Source organism: Microtus oregoni, unplaced genomic scaffold, assembly GCF_018167655.1.
Source record: "Microtus oregoni isolate MIOR12 unplaced genomic scaffold, Mior012 000086F_ref0000336, whole genome shotgun sequence".
Classification (NCBI taxonomy): Eukaryota; Metazoa; Chordata; class Mammalia; order Rodentia; family Cricetidae; genus Microtus; species Microtus oregoni.
The window spans coordinates 4,113,924-4,130,000 of NW_024544552.1; the positions used below are offsets into that span (position 1 = coordinate 4,113,924).

Consider the following 16,077-nt stretch of genomic DNA (forward strand, 5'->3'; position numbering starts at 1 on the left):
CACCGATACCCACGCCAACCCTAACCGGGCCTCCGCCGCCGAGCACGCGTTGTTCCTCACCGTCCCATGCCACCCGCGCTTCCCGCACGCACACGCCTGTGCTGCGCGGCGCTCTCGTCTCCTGACTGCAGCAACCGGGCCAGGGCAGCTCACGCAACGAGGGCCACAGGAGCCAGGGAGCAGCCGGGACAGCACCGAGCGGGCACGTCACCACCCAGAGCCGCCTGGCACAGCGGTGGCTCAGGCACCGAGGGTCGCACGCCGCAGGCTCTGACACACGGCCGGCCGCCTCTTCGGTGTGTGTGTGTGTGTGTGTGTGTGTGTGTGTGTGTGTGTGTGTGTGTGTAGAGCCCTTGGCCAGGCGCCAGGCTAGGGACCCGACGGCCGGGAGGCATGTGGGCCCGCCTGGCAGTGAGCGTCCCGAGCCCGGCTCTTGGGCCAGAGGACCACTGTCCTGGCATTGGTGCGTGGGGCCAAGCAAGCAAGGATGGCCAACGGACCAAGGGCCGCCCGTCTGGCTAAAAAGATTGGCATGTCTCCCCGTCGGGGAATCGAACCCCGGTCTCCCGCGTGACAGGCGGGGATACTCACCACTATACTAACGAGGACGACGACGACGGCCCTGCCACCGAGTCGGCCGGCCATCTCCGACGCGCTTCCAAGGCCCGCCACCCTCCCCACCTCCGAAGCACCGCCGACCTCCGCACCCATCCCCAAAGTCTCCCCGGCGCAGCCAAACGCCCCTCCCACCAGGACGCGGACCCGCAGCCACGTCCGACCATCGCCTCCCAGCCCCCTGGTCCCGCCCATGCCCGCGGGAGACGCTGGTCCGGTTCCTGGGTGATCCCGCCAGGGCTGGGGTGGTGTGGGGAGCCAAACCGGAAACGGGACCGGGACCGGGACCGGGACAGGGACAGGGAGCGACTTGGCGCCTAGCAGCATCTCGACGTGGACCCGGTGGACGCCGCTCCTCGCCCGCAGCTTGAGCACCCAGACGCGCACCAGCCCGGGCGCCCCGACGCGACAGGTCCGCCGCGCGCCCACACCCGTCGTCAGGATGGCCGAGCGGTCTAAGGCGCTGCGTTCAGGTCGCAGTCTCCCCTGGAGGCGTGGGTTCGAATCCCACTCCTGACAACCTCGCCTTTTTGTGTCTCCCCCCCCCCTCCCCGCCGTTTCTACTCCCCCAGACCCGTGAGTGCCTCCTACCACCGCCTCTCCGGCGCCGCCCAATCTCCTCTCACGCCCGCAACCTTCTCTCACACGCCTGGGCCTGGAGGAGCGCCCTGCTCTCAACACCCGACACTTACTGGAGGGCAGCGGCAGCGGTGCGTGCTGGACGCCTTGCTAAATTTGCCACCTCCATTAGGTGCGGGGGAGAGGCTCGAGTCCGTGAGGGCGCAGGTCCTGAGCACCCCGCCAGCCCAGCCGGCCGGCCAGGTGCCAACGGAGGACCTCATCCATCCCTACCCGACACCCGCACTTCTTGGCCCGGCCCTCGCGCTCACCACCCCTTTCCCACTCGTTCCTGCTCCTCCAGCCCCTGCGGGAGAAGCCCACCGCGCCCATCCTCTCGGGCTCTGCTCGTCCAGGCTTCTTCTGTGCGCAGGTGGCCGTCGCCAGCGCACACCTGCCGACCCTTGCTGCGCGCACCGCCGGCACGCATCTCGCTGGCTCGCTAGCTCCTCGGCTGGCAGCACGGGGAGGCAGGGTTGACGTGGGACCTCCTAGGCGTCCCGGAGAGCGGAGAGGCACGGCTCAGCCGCGGAGCCTCACTCTGGTCCCGGGACTCTCCTGTCCATGTGGCCCTCGAGCTCGCCTGCTTGGTCCATGGGGCCAAGGCCCGGCATCTAGGTGTCAGGGGGAAAAAGAAGAGCTAGCTGGTCCGGGAGCACAGGCTGTGACAGCAGTCAGGTGACAGCCTAGGCCATGGCATGGGTGGTTCAGTGGTAGAATTCTCGCCTGCCACGCGGGAGGCCCGGGTTCGATTCCCGGCCCATGCAGAGTCCAGTCCCTTTTGGTCCTCATGCACGCACTGCCCCAGTCCCCAATGCCCAGGGTGCACAGCCACAGCGGACTACCACTAACCCAGTCATCCACAGCCTGCCCAGCATCCTAAGCCTAGTCCTCTCTCCTCAACTCAGACGCCATCACCCGCCCTAACCATCGCTCTGCTACAGCTACCTTACCACTCCACTTCTTCCAGCGCCTCCACCTTTCTTATAGCTCCACCCCGCGGCACTCACACCCCAAACCTCCAGCCTCCCACTCCACAGTGCCGTCCACGCACAGCCTGGCTCTCCCACAATCGACACTTACTTGGTGAACCTCTCTTGGCCGGGACCTCAAAAACCTCCCTAGCCCCAGACCCTGTTCTTTCTCCTTTGCCAAGAAACAGCCCCGCAGGGGACCACGTGCCTTCTCTCCCCTATTTCTTAGCCAACAGCAACTCTTGGAGAGCCCAGAGAGCTTCAGAGCTCCCGGGCGACAGCAGCAGGCAGGAGGCCTCTCTCTCTCTCTCTCTCTCTCTCTCCCTCTCTTTCTCTCTGTCTCTTTGTCTATCTCGCTCCCTCTGTCTCTCTCTGTCTCACTCTCTGTATATACATATATATTTCTCTCTATCTGTCTCTCTTTCTCTCTCTACCTATCTCTCTCTTTCTCTCTCTACCTATCTCTCTAACTTTCTCTCTCTCTCTCTTTCTCTCTCAGACACTCTCTCCCTGTATATACATGTATGTATATATATATATATATATATATATATATATATATCTTTCTCTCTCTACCAATCTCTCTCTCTCTCTCTCTCTCTCTCTGTCTCTCTCTCTCTCTTTCTCTCTCTCTCACACCCACACAAAAACACCCACACCCACCAGAAACACACACGCACACTAGACAGAAACTCAGGGAAGTCGACTCCGCGCAGGCCAGAGAGGCACAATCATGCGCAACTCCATCGAAGGTCCCCGTGTGCCAAGATGGCTCTTCCTCGCAGGTCCCGCACTGACCCCTGGCCTTCTGAGACCTAGGCTCGTTCAGGCTGCTCATTGGCAAGTGGTCTGGCCAGGGAGCTTCCCTATCCGGGCCCAATTGACCGACAAGGCTCAAAGCCTGCTCCATCGAGCTCGGGGTGTCCACAGACTCAGTGTTGCTCACCTTCTCCGGCCTCCCAAGCCTTGGACCGGGTGTCCCTTCCTGCAGTCCTAATCCTCTTTGTGCTCGACTGCGGTGGGTACCACAAAGGAAAACGTTCACTCACCTGTCACCAGACCCAACCACCGCCCACCTGCAGAGAAAGGGCCTGTCTCACCACAGGAGACGGACTGCCCTCTGCCACCTGTCAGTCCTTGACCAGCCTGAACAAAGGCGAGTGGGAGTGGTCGTGAACAAAGCAGGTTGGTTTTGTGTGTGTGTGTTTGTGGGATTTTTTGTTTTTGTTTTTGTCTTAAGAGAACCCAGGAACAGAACCAAGTGGGGCTCTTCAGTTGACTCTTGTTGGCAGTCACAGCTCAAACAAAGTAGCCGAACAAGAGCAAGAGAGACCCAACGTGGTGGCTTGGAGATGGGGTTTTTACCCTGGCTGCTGCTGCTGCTGCTGGTGCTTGTGGTTTTGAGGTATGGAGGCGTTGGGTTAAGGGGGCGTTGGAAATGGATAGGAGCAGAGACAGCCTGATCTCCGTTAGCAGGTCCTAGGACCATCTGCTGTGTTTCCTGCACATTTATTTCTGAGTAAGGACCAGGATCACGTCATATTCTGATCAAATGTGTGACTTAGAGAAACTTTGAGGTGAGACGGTTTTATTTCTTCCTAGGGGTCCTTAATGCCACACTTACGGAAGTGGGGATGGGTGGGGAAGGTGGGGCTGGAGTTCATGGGCGTTAGGGGACAAGGGTTTGAGGTTTGGGGTTTGGGGCTTATAAGCAGGGTGGGCTGAGAGACCTAGAGGCAGGAATTGGAGCAGAGGACTAGCATGAGGGCTGCTTACTGGCTCTCTTATCCGGCGCGAGACAACCACCCACCTCCTTCCCTTCGTGTGCCCTCCCACACCACTTGTGAATCAAGACAATACCCTACATGTTCGACTAAAGACCCATCATCTTTTGACAAGCAAGCAAAATGTATCAAATGGAAAAAGAAAGCATATTTAACAAATGGTGCTGGCATAACTGGATATCAACATGTACAAAAATGAAGATAGACCGCTATCTATCACCATGCACAAAACTCAAGTCCAAATCGATCAAAGACCTCAACAGGAAGCCGGCCACACTGAACCTTATAGAAGAGAAAGTGGGAAGTACACTTGAACGCATTGGCACAGGGAACCACTTCCTAAATAGAAGCCCAGCCTCACAGACCCTGAGAGAAACAATTAATAAATGGGACCTCCTGAAACTGAAAACCTTCTGTAAAGCAAGGGACGCGATCAACAAGACAAAATGACAGCCTACAGAATGGGAAAAGATCTTCACTAACCCCACATCAGACAGAGGTCTGACCTCCAAAATATACAAAGGACTCAAGAAATTGGACACCAAAACAACACATAATCCAATAAAAAATATGGCGTAAAGACATAAACAGAGAACTCTCAACAGAGGAATCTAAAATGGCTGAAAGACACTTAAGGAAATGCTCCACATCCTTAGTCAGCAGACAAACGCAAATCAAAACAACTCTGAGTTTCCATCTTACACTGAAAGAATGGCTAAGATCAAAAACACTGATGACAACTTATGCTGGAGAGGTTGTGGGGAAAAGAGAACACTTGTGCATTGCTGGTGGGAATGAAAGCTGGTGGCTACAACACTTTGGATGTCACTGTGGCGATTTCCTAGAAAATTAGGAAACAACCTTCCACAAGACCCAGTAATACCACTTTGGGGTATATGTCCAGAAGATGTTCAATCGTGCCACAAGGACATGTGCTCAACTATGTTCATAGCAGCTTTGTTTGTCATAGCCAGAACCTGGACACAACCTAAATGCCCCTCGACCAAAAAATGGGTAAGGAAAATGTGGTACATTTACACAATGGAGTACTACACAGCAGAAAGGGAAAAAAAAAACCCCGACAGCTTGAATTTTGCAGGAAAATGGATGGAGCTAGAAAACGTTATTTAGAGTGAGGTAACCCAGACACAGAAAGACGATTATCACATGTATTCACTCATAGGTGGTTTTTAAACATAAACCCAAGAAAGCCAGCCTACAAACCACAATCCCAGAGACCTTAGACAACAATGAGGACACTAAGAGAGACTAACACAGATCTAATCTATATGGGAAGTAGGAAGTAAAAAAAGACAAGATCTCCTGGGTAAATTGGGACCCTGGGGAACTTGGGGGAAGGTTGGAGGGGGGAAGGGAGAGGCAGGGAGGAGAGCAGAGAAAAATGTAGAGCTCACTGAATATCAATTTTAAAAAAGAAAAAAAAAGACCACTCATCATCTCATGGAGGCATCTGCTCAACTGAGAGTCTCTCTTCCCAGATGAGTGCAGGGTTTTGTCAAGTTCTCCAGAAACAAGCAGCACGGTTGACCCTGCTCCAACGCGGCACAGAAGCCGGCGTTTTTGGAACCATAACCATTCCTTTCTTGTTCATCCCCAAGAGCTCCTTTTAATCCCCGAAAGCACGGGATCGGCTCTGTCCCAGCAATACCCCACTCCTGGTACCGATTTCAGTCTGAGTCAGGCTTGGGATTGTTGCCATCAAACACCACGACCAAAAGCAGCTTGGGCGGAGAAGTGTTGGTTTCTTGGGCTCCTAAGTCCCTCAAAGAGGGCAGCCCCGGTATGTAGGAAAGCAGAGGCAGGACCTGATGCGGTAGGTAGCTGTCCGTGGGAGAGGTGCTCAGCCTGCTGCCCTACACCTCAGGACCACGTGCCCAAGGATGGCACGCCCCTGGCCACAACTACCCCGGCTCTGCCCCCGCACCCCAACCACCATCCCTACCGCCTGTCTGCTGTCTGTCCCGCAGCAATCATTCGATCGTTCATCGCAGGCACGTGCTAGAGAGACCTTTTCTCCAAGCAGAGTCCCTCTTTCCAGCCAGAAGGGCCGAGCTGAGGAGAAACCAGGGAGCACAGAGGCAAGCGTGGACCTTGCCTTTGGCATGCGACGGCCCCATTCGGACACCTGCCAGCGTAGGCTTCTCCGTTGTCTTTTTTCCCATGACCGTCTCATGGGAGCCATACAACTGGCCCAGCAGCTTGTTGGACAGACCCTTCCCAGATCCAGCTCGACACGGGTGTCTCTCCGTGTCCTCTATTGGGAAGGTTTCCGGGCCGGACTGGGTTGAGGTCGGGTGGGAAAATGGCGTGTCTGCCCCTCCCCCCCCCCACATACACACACGGGTGGGCACAGACTATGCCTCGCATCGAGGTGGAGCTGAACCCAGCGGTAAACACACCACCATCTGTCTTCGTGCCCCGGACCTGTTGACAGGGTCACGACCGAGGGGACCCACCCGGCAATGGACCCAAAACCTAGGTGGGAAGAGGTTCCGCTCCAATTTGCCGACTCACACAGGCACCTGCACCGCTTGCCCGCGCACACAAGGAGCTGCAGAAACAGCGGCCTTAAAACAGCCAGGCTTGGCCTCAGCTCCCCCAAGCCGCTCTGGGGGCTTTCGAGGAAATCGCGCCTTGGGTCGAGCACTGTCTGCCCTGCGGCGATGCGGAAGCTTAGGAACCACACCAGGTGCTATCAGCACAGAATCAACACCACCCCACAGAGCACCCCCACCCACGGACGGACACGCGCTCTCCTCCCGATCCCATACCAACACTGCCACCATAAACGATCACTTAGAGACCCTGGAGTTTTGCAAGATACGCATGCTTGCATGCATACATAAATACATACATACATACATACATGCATACATACATACGTATATACATGCCTAGGCCACACACATACACACAGAGAAGGACAGAAATAGACAGAAAAACAGAGAGACAGACATATTTGCACAAACACACACACACACACTGTAGACTGGAACGAATCACTGCATTTGCTTGAAGTCGGCGCTCAGTTGTGAAGAGCAGAGGAAAGGTTCCAGGGAGCGTGTGATGCATGCAGGTGTGGCAGGTAGGGCAAGCAAGACTGTTTCTTGGAGACCTAAGAGCAGGCGATAGAGTGAGGTGGAGACTCAGTGGGCTCCATGAGTGGGTCGGAAGCTTGCGAGGGAGCGCTGCGTGTCCGGTGTTTGTGTGTCGTCGGTGTGATAGTGGCGGTGTGTAGGCAGGGTGTGTCGGGCCGCAACGGGGCTTCGCTGGACAGGCCCTGAGGATTTGGTGTGTGCAGGAAAAGATGGTGGGCGTGAGTGGGAATCAAGGAAAAGGGTGGTGAGTGTGCGGGTAGGGAGCGCCGGTGAGGCTGCAGGCTGTTGGTTTTCGAGTGAGGGTGTAGGTACGTACTAGTGGAGCGGAGCAGCAGGGTCTGGCGGCAACGCTGTTGGGCAAAAGGTAAGAGAGGTGATGTGGAGGTAGTGGCCCCCACCGAGTGCAGGGCAGGGCAGAACAGGTGTCAAGATGGGGGTGAGGTGGCAAGGTGTCCGGAGGCAAAGATGCCAGCAGGTTGTCGCGGAGACGCCTTTGGCCAAAATGCAAGAAAGGTGAAAGTGGGGCCCCCATTGCAGGGGAGGGCCAGACAGGTGTCAAGAAGTGGGCGAGTTGCAGAGAGGAAGAAGAGAAGCTTCCCTGACCGGGAATCGAACCCGGGCCGCGGCGGTGAGAGCGCCGAATCCTAACCACTAGACCACCAGGGAGCGACGGCCAGACTCCGACGGTGCGCGCCTCTCGCGGGCAGCCAGACTCTCAGCCAGTCTGCCAATCTGACAGCCAGCCGCTCGCCCCAGCCGCCCAGTCGCCCGCCCGCCCGCCCGGCAATACGCGGCTGGCATTGGGCGCCCATGCGATCGATCGGCCCCTGCCCGTGCCCACCCCTAGCCCTGCCCGTGCCCTCCCTGCCCTGCCCGCTGCCCGCTGCCCTCTGTCGCTTCTCCGGCAAGCCGGTCGCCACTTCCCGGTAAGACGCCTCGCCCTGGCCCTTCTCCTCCGGCTCGCCACCCTCTCAAAAGGTCTAGAACCTCCTTCCATTGTGTGGCCTCGGCGCAGTGCAGTCTCGGGACAGGCGGAGAGGCGCCGGAGGACAGGGCCACTGTCCGCCCTGAACCTTGGCAAAAGGCGGGTCCTGTGCGTTGGCCGGGAATCGAACCCGGGTCAACTGCTTGGAAGGCAGCTATGCTCACCACTATACCACCAACGCCACACCGACACGACGCCGCACACACACACGACGCCGGGGACTGCCACCAGCCAGCGGACAGAGACGACGTCGCGGTCGCCTACCTGGTCTTCCCACCCTGCCCCAACCTCAAAGTCAAAGCCGAAGCCGACACCAACGAAGACACCGACACCGACACCGACACCGATACCCACGCCAACCCCAACCGGGCCTCCGCCGCCGAGCACGCGTTGTTCCTCACCGTCCCATGCCACCCGCGCTTCCCGCACGCACACGCCTGTGCTGCGCGGCGCTCTCGTCTCCTGACTGCAGCAACCGGGCCAGGGCAGCTCACGCAACGAGGGCCACAGGAGCCAGGGAGCAGCCGGGACAGCACCGAGCGGGCACGTCACCACCCAGAGCCGCCTGGCACAGCGGTGGCTCAGGCACCGAGGGTCGCACGCCGCCGGCTCTCACACACGCCCGGACGCCTCGTCGGTGTCTGTGTGTGTGTGTGTGTGTGTGTGTGTGTGTGTGTGTGTGTAGAGCCCTTGGCCAGGCGCCAGGCTAGGGACCCGACGGCCGGGAGGCATGTGGGCCCGCCTGGCAGTGAGCGTCCCGAGCCCGGCTCTTGGGCCAGAGGACCACTGTCCTGGCATTGGGGCGTGGGGCCAAGCAAGCAAGGATGGCCAACGGACCAAGGGCCGCCCGTCTGGCTAAAAAGAATGGTATGTCTCCCCGTCGGGGAATCGAACCCCGGTCTCCCGCGTGACAGGCGGGGATACTCACCACTATACTAACGAGGACGACGACGGCGGCTCCGCCACCGAGTCGGCCGGCCATCTCCGACGCGCTTCCAAGGCCCGCCACCCTCCCCACCTCCGAAGCACCGCCGACCTCCGCACTCATCCCCAAAGTCTCCCCGGCGCAGCGAAACGCCCCTCCCACCAGGACGCGGACCCGCAGCCACGTCCGACCATCGCCTCCCAGGCCCCTGGTCCCGCCCATGCCCGCGGGAGACGCTGGTCCGGTTCCTGGGTGATCCCGCCAGGGCTGGGGTGGTGTGGGGAGCCAAACCGGAAACGGGACCGGGACCGGGACAGGGACAGGGAGCGACTTGGCGCCTAGCAGCATCTCGACGTGGACCCGGTGGACGCCGCTCCTCGCCCGCAGCTTGAGCACCCAGACGCGCACCAGCCCGGGCGCCCCGACGCGACAGGTCCGCCCTCCACACCCGTCGTCAGGATGGCCGAGCGGTCTAAGGCGCTGCGTTCAGGTCGCAGTCTCCCCTGGAGGCGTGGGTTCGAATCCCACTCCTGACAACCTCGCCTTTTTGTCCCCCCCCCCCCCCCCCCCGCCCCGCGGCTCCCACTCCACCAGACCCGTGAGTGCCTCCTACCACCGCCTCTCCGGCGCCGCCCAAACTCCTCTCACGCCCGCAACCTTCTCTCACACGCCTGGGCCTGGAGGAGCGCCCTGCTCTCAACACCCGACACTTACTGGAGGGCAGCGGCAGCGGTGCGTGCTGGACGCCTTGCTAAATTTGCCACCTCCATTAGGTGCGGGGGAGAGGCTCGAGTCCGTGAGGGCGCCGGTCCTGAGCACCCCGCCAGCCCAGCCGGCCGGCCAGGTGCCAACGGAGGACCTCATCCATCCCTACCCGACACCCGCACTTCTTGGCCCGGCCCTCGCGCTCACCACCCCTTTCCCACTCGTTCCTGCTCCTCCAGCCCCTGCGGGAGAAGCCCACCGCGCCCATCCTCTCGGGCTCTGCTCGTCCAGGCTTCTTCTGTGCGCAGGTGGCCGTCGCCAGCGCACACCTGCCGACCCTTGCTGCGCGCACCGCCGGCACGCATCTCGCTGGCTCGCTAGCTCCTCGGCTGGCAGCACGGGGAGGCAGGGTTGACGTGGGACCTCCTAGGCGTCCCGGAGAGCGGAGAGGCACGGCTCAGCCGCGGAGCCTCACTCTGGTCCCGGGACTCTCCTGTCCATGTGGCCCTCGAGCTCGCCTGCTTGGTCCATGGGGCCAAGGCCCGGCATCTAGGTGTCAGGGGGAAAAAGAAGAGCTAGCTGGTCCGGGAGCACAGGCTGTGAGAGCAGTCAGGTGACGGCCTAGGCCATGGCATGGGTGGTTCAGTGGTAGAATTCTCGCCTGCCACGCGGGAGGCCCGGGTTCGATTCCCGGCCCATGCAGAGTCCAGTCCCTTTTGGTCCTCATGCACGCACTGCCCCAGTCCCCAATGCCCAGGGTGCACAGCCACAGCGGACTACCACTAACCCAGTCATCCACAGCCTGCCCAGCATCCTAAGCCTAGTCCTCTCTCCTCAACTCAGACGCCATCACCCGCCCTAACCATCGCTCTGCTACAGCTACCTTACCACTCCACTTCTTCCAGCGCCTCCACCTTTCTTATAGCTCCACCCCGCGGCACTCACACCCCACACCTCCAGCCTCCCACTCCACAGTGCCGTCCACGCACAGCCTGGCTCTCCCACAATCGACACTTACTTGGTGAACCTCTCTTGGCCGGGACCTCAAAAACCTCCCTAGCCCCAGACCCTGTTCTTTCTCCTTTGCCAAGAAACAGCCCCGCAGGGGACCACGTGCCTTCTCTCCCCTATTTCTTAGCCAACAGCAACTCTTGGAGAGCCCAGAGAGCTTCAGAGCTCCTGGGCGACAGCAGCAGGCAGGAGGCCTCTCTCTCTCTCTCTCTCTCTCTCTCTCTCTTTCTCTCTCTCTCTGTTTGTCTCTTTGTCGATCTCGCTCTCTCTGTCTCTCTCTCTGTATATACATACATACATATATATATATCTTTCTCACTATCTTTCTCTCTTTCTGTACCTATCTCTCTCTCTATCTCTGTCTCTCTCTGTCTCTCTGTCTTTCTCTCTCTCTCTCTCTCTCTCTCTCTCTCTCTCTACGTCTGTCTTTCTCTCTTTCTAGCTCTCACACCCACCCACAAACGACCACACCCACCAGAAAAACACACACACACACTAGACATAAACTCAGGGATTTCGACTCCGCGCAGGTCAGAGAGGCACAATCATGTGCAACTCCATATGCCAAGATGGCTCTTCCTCGCAGGAGTGGAGTATTGTTTTGACAGAGCAGATTTTTTTTCCTTTAGGAGGTTTGCTGAATTCCTTTTAATTGTGGGCCTGCTAAGCAGCTGAAGACTCCAAGCTTCCTGTGTTTCTCTGGGGTACCTTGGGAGAGAATGTTGAGATTTGCAATGCAGACACAAGATAAATGTCTGGCTCAGGACGTTTCAGAGGGGAGGGGGGATGTTACTAAAAGACTCCATTGTGGCCATTTGTAGTTTGAATCACGAATCTGTGGTTCTGCTGTTTCTTCAGCTGGGGCTGAGGAGTCACTTGTGATTAATGAACAAGGGGCTGGACCCAGCGAGGTGAAACCTTGGCTGTGCAGGGACAATCATTGATAGTGCTTAGCTGGAGCTGAGAAGCCGGTGATGAAGAAGACAGCAGCATCACTATTTTTTTAAGGTAGTTGGGGCCATTTTGGATAGAGGAGGGGGTTATGGAGGAGGAAGGGTGAAGGGGGGGACAGAGAGAGAGGGGGAGAGAGAGAGAGAGAGAGAGAAGAGGAGAAAGAGACAGAGAAGGGGGGAAGAGAGAAGCGGGGAGAGAGGCAGAAGCAAAGCTGCCTCTCCGAGAGGAAGATGGAAAAGAGAACGAGCTCAGGCCGGAAGCTGAAAATCAGCCTGCCTCAGTGGATGGGGAGGGGAATGGGTGTGGCTTGTCTCTTCAAGGGACCAAAACCATAACAGAAGCGAAGTGTCCTGGAGGTGCGCCCAGAAGGTCAGCATGCAGAGGCCGTGTTTTAGGGGTGCTGACCCTGAACCTTACGGCAGCTAGCCGTTTTGAAACCGTGTAGGAGGAGTCAGCTATAGTGATATCTTTGAGGGTGTTGGAGGTTGAATCTTAGAGAGCATGGGAAGCTTGGAGGTGCGTGGTGGGTGGAGTCCCTGAGAGCCTGAGTGGAGACAGGAGTGAAGGCACAGCACCGTGTGCAGTGCCATGAGCTGCACTGCAACTGGAAGGTGTGGGTCTTGATGGAGCTACGGAGGCTTGTCACTTCCACAGGGTAGGGGTAGGCTCAGAGTCCCTGAACATCTAGGCAGTCAATGGCAAATGTTGCTTGAGTGTCTTGGAGATGTCGGTCCGGTACTGTGGGACAACTACCAAGGGGAGCAGCAGCCTCAGAGTGGGAGACAAACTGCCTCGTGTTGTGAATGGCAGAGCCGGAGGAGGGTGACTGTTCACACCGTCTGTAACCCACAAGGTGGACGGTAGATGTCAAGCACTGGCCTTCTGACAGTGTTGGATCTGGTTTTGTTTTCCTCTGATTGTGATTGTGCCCATACAAAAGAGTGCTTAACTTGTAAACAAACAAGCAAAAAGAAAAAACAAACAAAAAACCATTCTTTTGAAATATCGACTTTGACCGCAGTGACAGAAGCCCATAGCTTCTGGGTATTTTTATGTAGGTGTGAGATAAAGCTAGAGAGATAAAGAGAGTGAGAGACAGAGGGAGAATTAGAAAGTCAGAGGATGGTTTAGAGGATAGAAGCAAAGGAGGAGGGGAGAGACAGAGAGAGGGAGAGGAGAGAGAGAAACAGAGAGAGAGACAGAGAGAGAGAGAGAGAGAGAGAGAGAGAGAGAGAGAGGAGTGGTTTGAATTGCCAAAGTCACTGTGGATGGCCAAATGCGTGGGTGGACTCTGAGCAACAAGCTGAGACAGGGTACCCACCTTCACCTCATGGAATACACCCTGCCAGCTAGTCAGGCGCTAGGAAGCTCTCAGGGCTCTCTAAGAGTTGCTGTTGGCGAAGGGTTAGGGGAAAGAAGGCACCTGGTCCCCTGCAGGACTGTCCTTTGGCAAAGGAGGCAAAACAGGGTCCTGGGTATGGAGGTGTTTGAGGCAGCCGGGAAGTCCCTGAAAGACTCTGTTGTAGTAATAGGAGCGGCGGGGCTGCGTCCCCAACACCCCAGCTGCCTGCTAGCTTAGGCCCGAAATAACAACACACAAACTGTATTCATTTAAACACTGCTTGGCCCTTTAGCTCTAGCCCTTACTGGCTAATTCTGATATCCGGATCAACCCATCTCTAATAATCTGTGAGCACGGGTCTTCCCGGGAAGATTCTAGCCTACGTCTATCCTGGGTCGGAGCTTCATCGCTTGTGTCTGCCCGGGAGCGGGGCATGGCGTCTCTTCTGAGGCGTCTGCTCCCGAGAGGAGAGCTGTGGAGTCTGAGCTCACTTCCTCTTCCTCCCAGCATTCTGTTCTGTTTTCTCCACCCACCTGTGTTCTAACCTATGAGGGCCAGCCAAGCAGTTTCTTTATTTTTTTAACCAATGACCTTCCTCCATCACTCTGTGGGATCCATTCCGTTTTTGAATGAAGAATCTGTTTTCCTGCTTAAATATGCATGAGGAATTATTTGTGATTATTGAAGATGAGTTCAGCTTTCTTCTGTGTTGTGTGTGTGTATGTGTGTGCATGTGTGTAAAAGAAAGAAAGAGAGGGAGGAAGGCGTAGCTGGAGAAAGGTTGCAAAGTCACTGGAAAATGTCAAAATTTTAGTAGACCCTGACAGGAGGAAGACACTAAATCCTTTTGCATGTCCTTGATAGATATTGGGCCTGGGGTGAATGGGCCAGGCAGGGGAACATGAATGGACCAAGAGGATTAGTCACAGGTTTAGACTGAGTCTCTGTGAGTGAGCCCCTTCTCTCTCGTTGTAGAATTCCCCACATCAACCCTCACCTTGTCCTGCTGGTCCCCTGCCCGACAGATTGCCACTGTCCTATAGCCTCTGCTTTCCACAGTTAGCTGCTGCTTTGCTAAAGTATGTGGAGGGGGGGGGGGCAGGGGAAGAGTCTGTTCAAGGGCAGGCACCAGGCCCTTGAGTAGGCCAGGGATTGTGGGCAGTGGATTTTATCTCAGACTGCATACAGACTGTGCCCCTGTAGAGTACTGGTCTACCCCTGCTCCTGGGGTTACTTGAGGAGTTTCTGGTCAGCCAGCTAAAACATTCTGTTTGTTTGTGTGCTCCCTCCGCCCCACCTGGTGATTAGCTGTAGGGCCTTGTTTACTCCATCGTTGGTATGGTAATTTCCCGCCTGCGGGGGGGGGGGGGGGGGGGGGGGGGAATTCCTTGAGCAGCAGCTAGGTATTTAAGGATTTCCCCAAAGTTGAATAAACGACTTTCGGCTGATCTGCTTTCGAATGACCCAGGTCTCTTGTGTGTTCTTTCAATCTCCAGGCCCTTGCCAGGGTCGCGTAGGGTACAGTGGCCCGCGAACTGAGAGGGTAACACAGAATGGGCTCCTCCTGCTGGCAGGGAAGGAGTGCGGGGTGGTGGTGGGAGGTTGGCATAAGGGGCTGGGGCTGTGTGTTGACTAGGAATCAAGCAGGCGTGCATAGGGAAAGGCCACCAGCAGAGAAGATACCTCGAAGACCACGGCCCAGCAAGATGGGCGCGGTGGGTGTTTCCTGCCGGGGTTGGAGGAAATGGAACTGGCCTAAGGGTTACTCTACCGACACCACACTAACCTCACTAACAGGTTGGCCATCTGCTGGTGTTCAACGTTTTGTGTACAAAGTCCTCTGCTTCCAGAAGGCACAGGCAACGGCCTGGCTGCCCCTGTGGCTCCAATGCTCAGGACCGGCACTGTTACTCTATTTTCACACAGGCCTCTCACAAACAGGAAACAACGCCTTTACCAGAATTTTGCGTGTGTTTACAAGATGGTTTTTCTCCAGGCACTGTCTAATAAGGTAAGTTGTGTGGATGAGGGGATTGGAGACACTAAAGTGGTTTTGGAAGGAAGTGTGAAATGTTGTATCTCAGGTGTGCGTGTTATAAAAAAAAAAAAAAAAAGCTTGTCAGAAGTGGGATTCGAACCCACGCCTCCAGGAGAGACTGCGACCTTAACGCAGCGCCTTAGACCGCTCGGCCATCCTGACAACTTGCATAAGACTTTTACTCTGCTCCTCTTCCTGATATGGGAATTCCACCCCTGGGTCCACCTGAGTGAATGTGGAAATTTAGGTACTTAGGTGTCTTTCCTTAAATGTGTTTAAATATCTGCTCAAGTGTTTCATGTCATCTTATTTAAAGGTTTATGTTTGTTGTTATGAGTCAGTGACTGTCCCTGGACGCCAGACTTAGCACCAAAAAAGAAATAAAAACAGATAATAATATACACCTCTCAACACTGTCTAAAAAAACTTTAAAAGATACTTTATTGTTTATTTTTACATATCTGGTTGCTTTTTTCCCATACATGTGCATCAAATGGAGTCCAGAGAGAGCATCAAATCCCTAAGAAGTTGAGTTACAATGGATTGTGAGCTCCCAGGAATTGAACCAGGGTTCATATGAAAAGGAGCTAATGCTCTCAACCACTGAGTCATCTCTCCAGCCTACAGAAGACATTAATCAATCCAACAATTAATTAATTTTAGACTGTCTTATACAGTACAAGCTCACTTCAGTAGCTACAGATGACTCTCCTCCTGCATTTACTTCCCATGAACTGGGACTGCAGGGAGGTGCCACCACACCAGGCATGCACAAAGTTTTGTAAAACGTTCTTCTCTATATACGTACTTACTATTTTTGTATTTAAGTACTCCTTACATAAGTAAATGTTTTTATTTATCTAAGTAATATTTTATGTAAATTTCTATGTAAATTTTGTTTACGTAAGTAAATATAAAATTTTTGTTTACATTAAGTAAATAAAATAAGTAAATATTATACATAGCTACTAATTTGACATGATGTTTGTAACCTACAAGAGTTTAAG

At 55.8% G+C, this 16,077-nt stretch overlaps 9 non-coding genes across 9 annotated transcripts; 4 read left to right on the forward strand and 5 right to left on the reverse strand.

The window, feature by feature from the left end:
• Positions 1-536: 536 nt before the first annotated feature.
• Positions 537-608, reverse strand: Trnad-guc. The gene has a single exon. It is a non-coding gene; the product is annotated as a tRNA-Asp (tRNA).
• A 443-nt stretch (positions 609-1,051) lies between these two features.
• On the forward strand, positions 1,052-1,134 carry Trnal-cag. Its single transcript has one exon. It is a non-coding gene; the product is annotated as a tRNA-Leu (tRNA).
• Positions 1,135-1,929: 795 nt separating this feature from the next.
• Positions 1,930-2,000, forward strand: Trnag-gcc. Its single transcript has one exon. It is a non-coding gene; the product is annotated as a tRNA-Gly (tRNA).
• A 5,704-nt stretch (positions 2,001-7,704) lies between these two features.
• Positions 7,705-7,776, reverse strand: Trnae-cuc. The gene has a single exon. It is a non-coding gene; the product is annotated as a tRNA-Glu (tRNA).
• A 428-nt stretch (positions 7,777-8,204) lies between these two features.
• Positions 8,205-8,276, reverse strand: Trnag-ucc. Its single transcript has one exon. It is a non-coding gene; the product is annotated as a tRNA-Gly (tRNA).
• Positions 8,277-8,968: 692 nt separating this feature from the next.
• On the reverse strand, positions 8,969-9,040 carry Trnad-guc. The gene has a single exon. It is a non-coding gene; the product is annotated as a tRNA-Asp (tRNA).
• Positions 9,041-9,473: 433 nt separating this feature from the next.
• Positions 9,474-9,556, forward strand: Trnal-cag. The gene has a single exon. It is a non-coding gene; the product is annotated as a tRNA-Leu (tRNA).
• An 800-nt stretch (positions 9,557-10,356) lies between these two features.
• On the forward strand, positions 10,357-10,427 carry Trnag-gcc. Its single transcript has one exon. It is a non-coding gene; the product is annotated as a tRNA-Gly (tRNA).
• Positions 10,428-15,149: 4,722 nt separating this feature from the next.
• Positions 15,150-15,232, reverse strand: Trnal-aag. The gene has a single exon. It is a non-coding gene; the product is annotated as a tRNA-Leu (tRNA).
• Between the last annotated feature and the right edge of the window lie 845 nt (positions 15,233-16,077).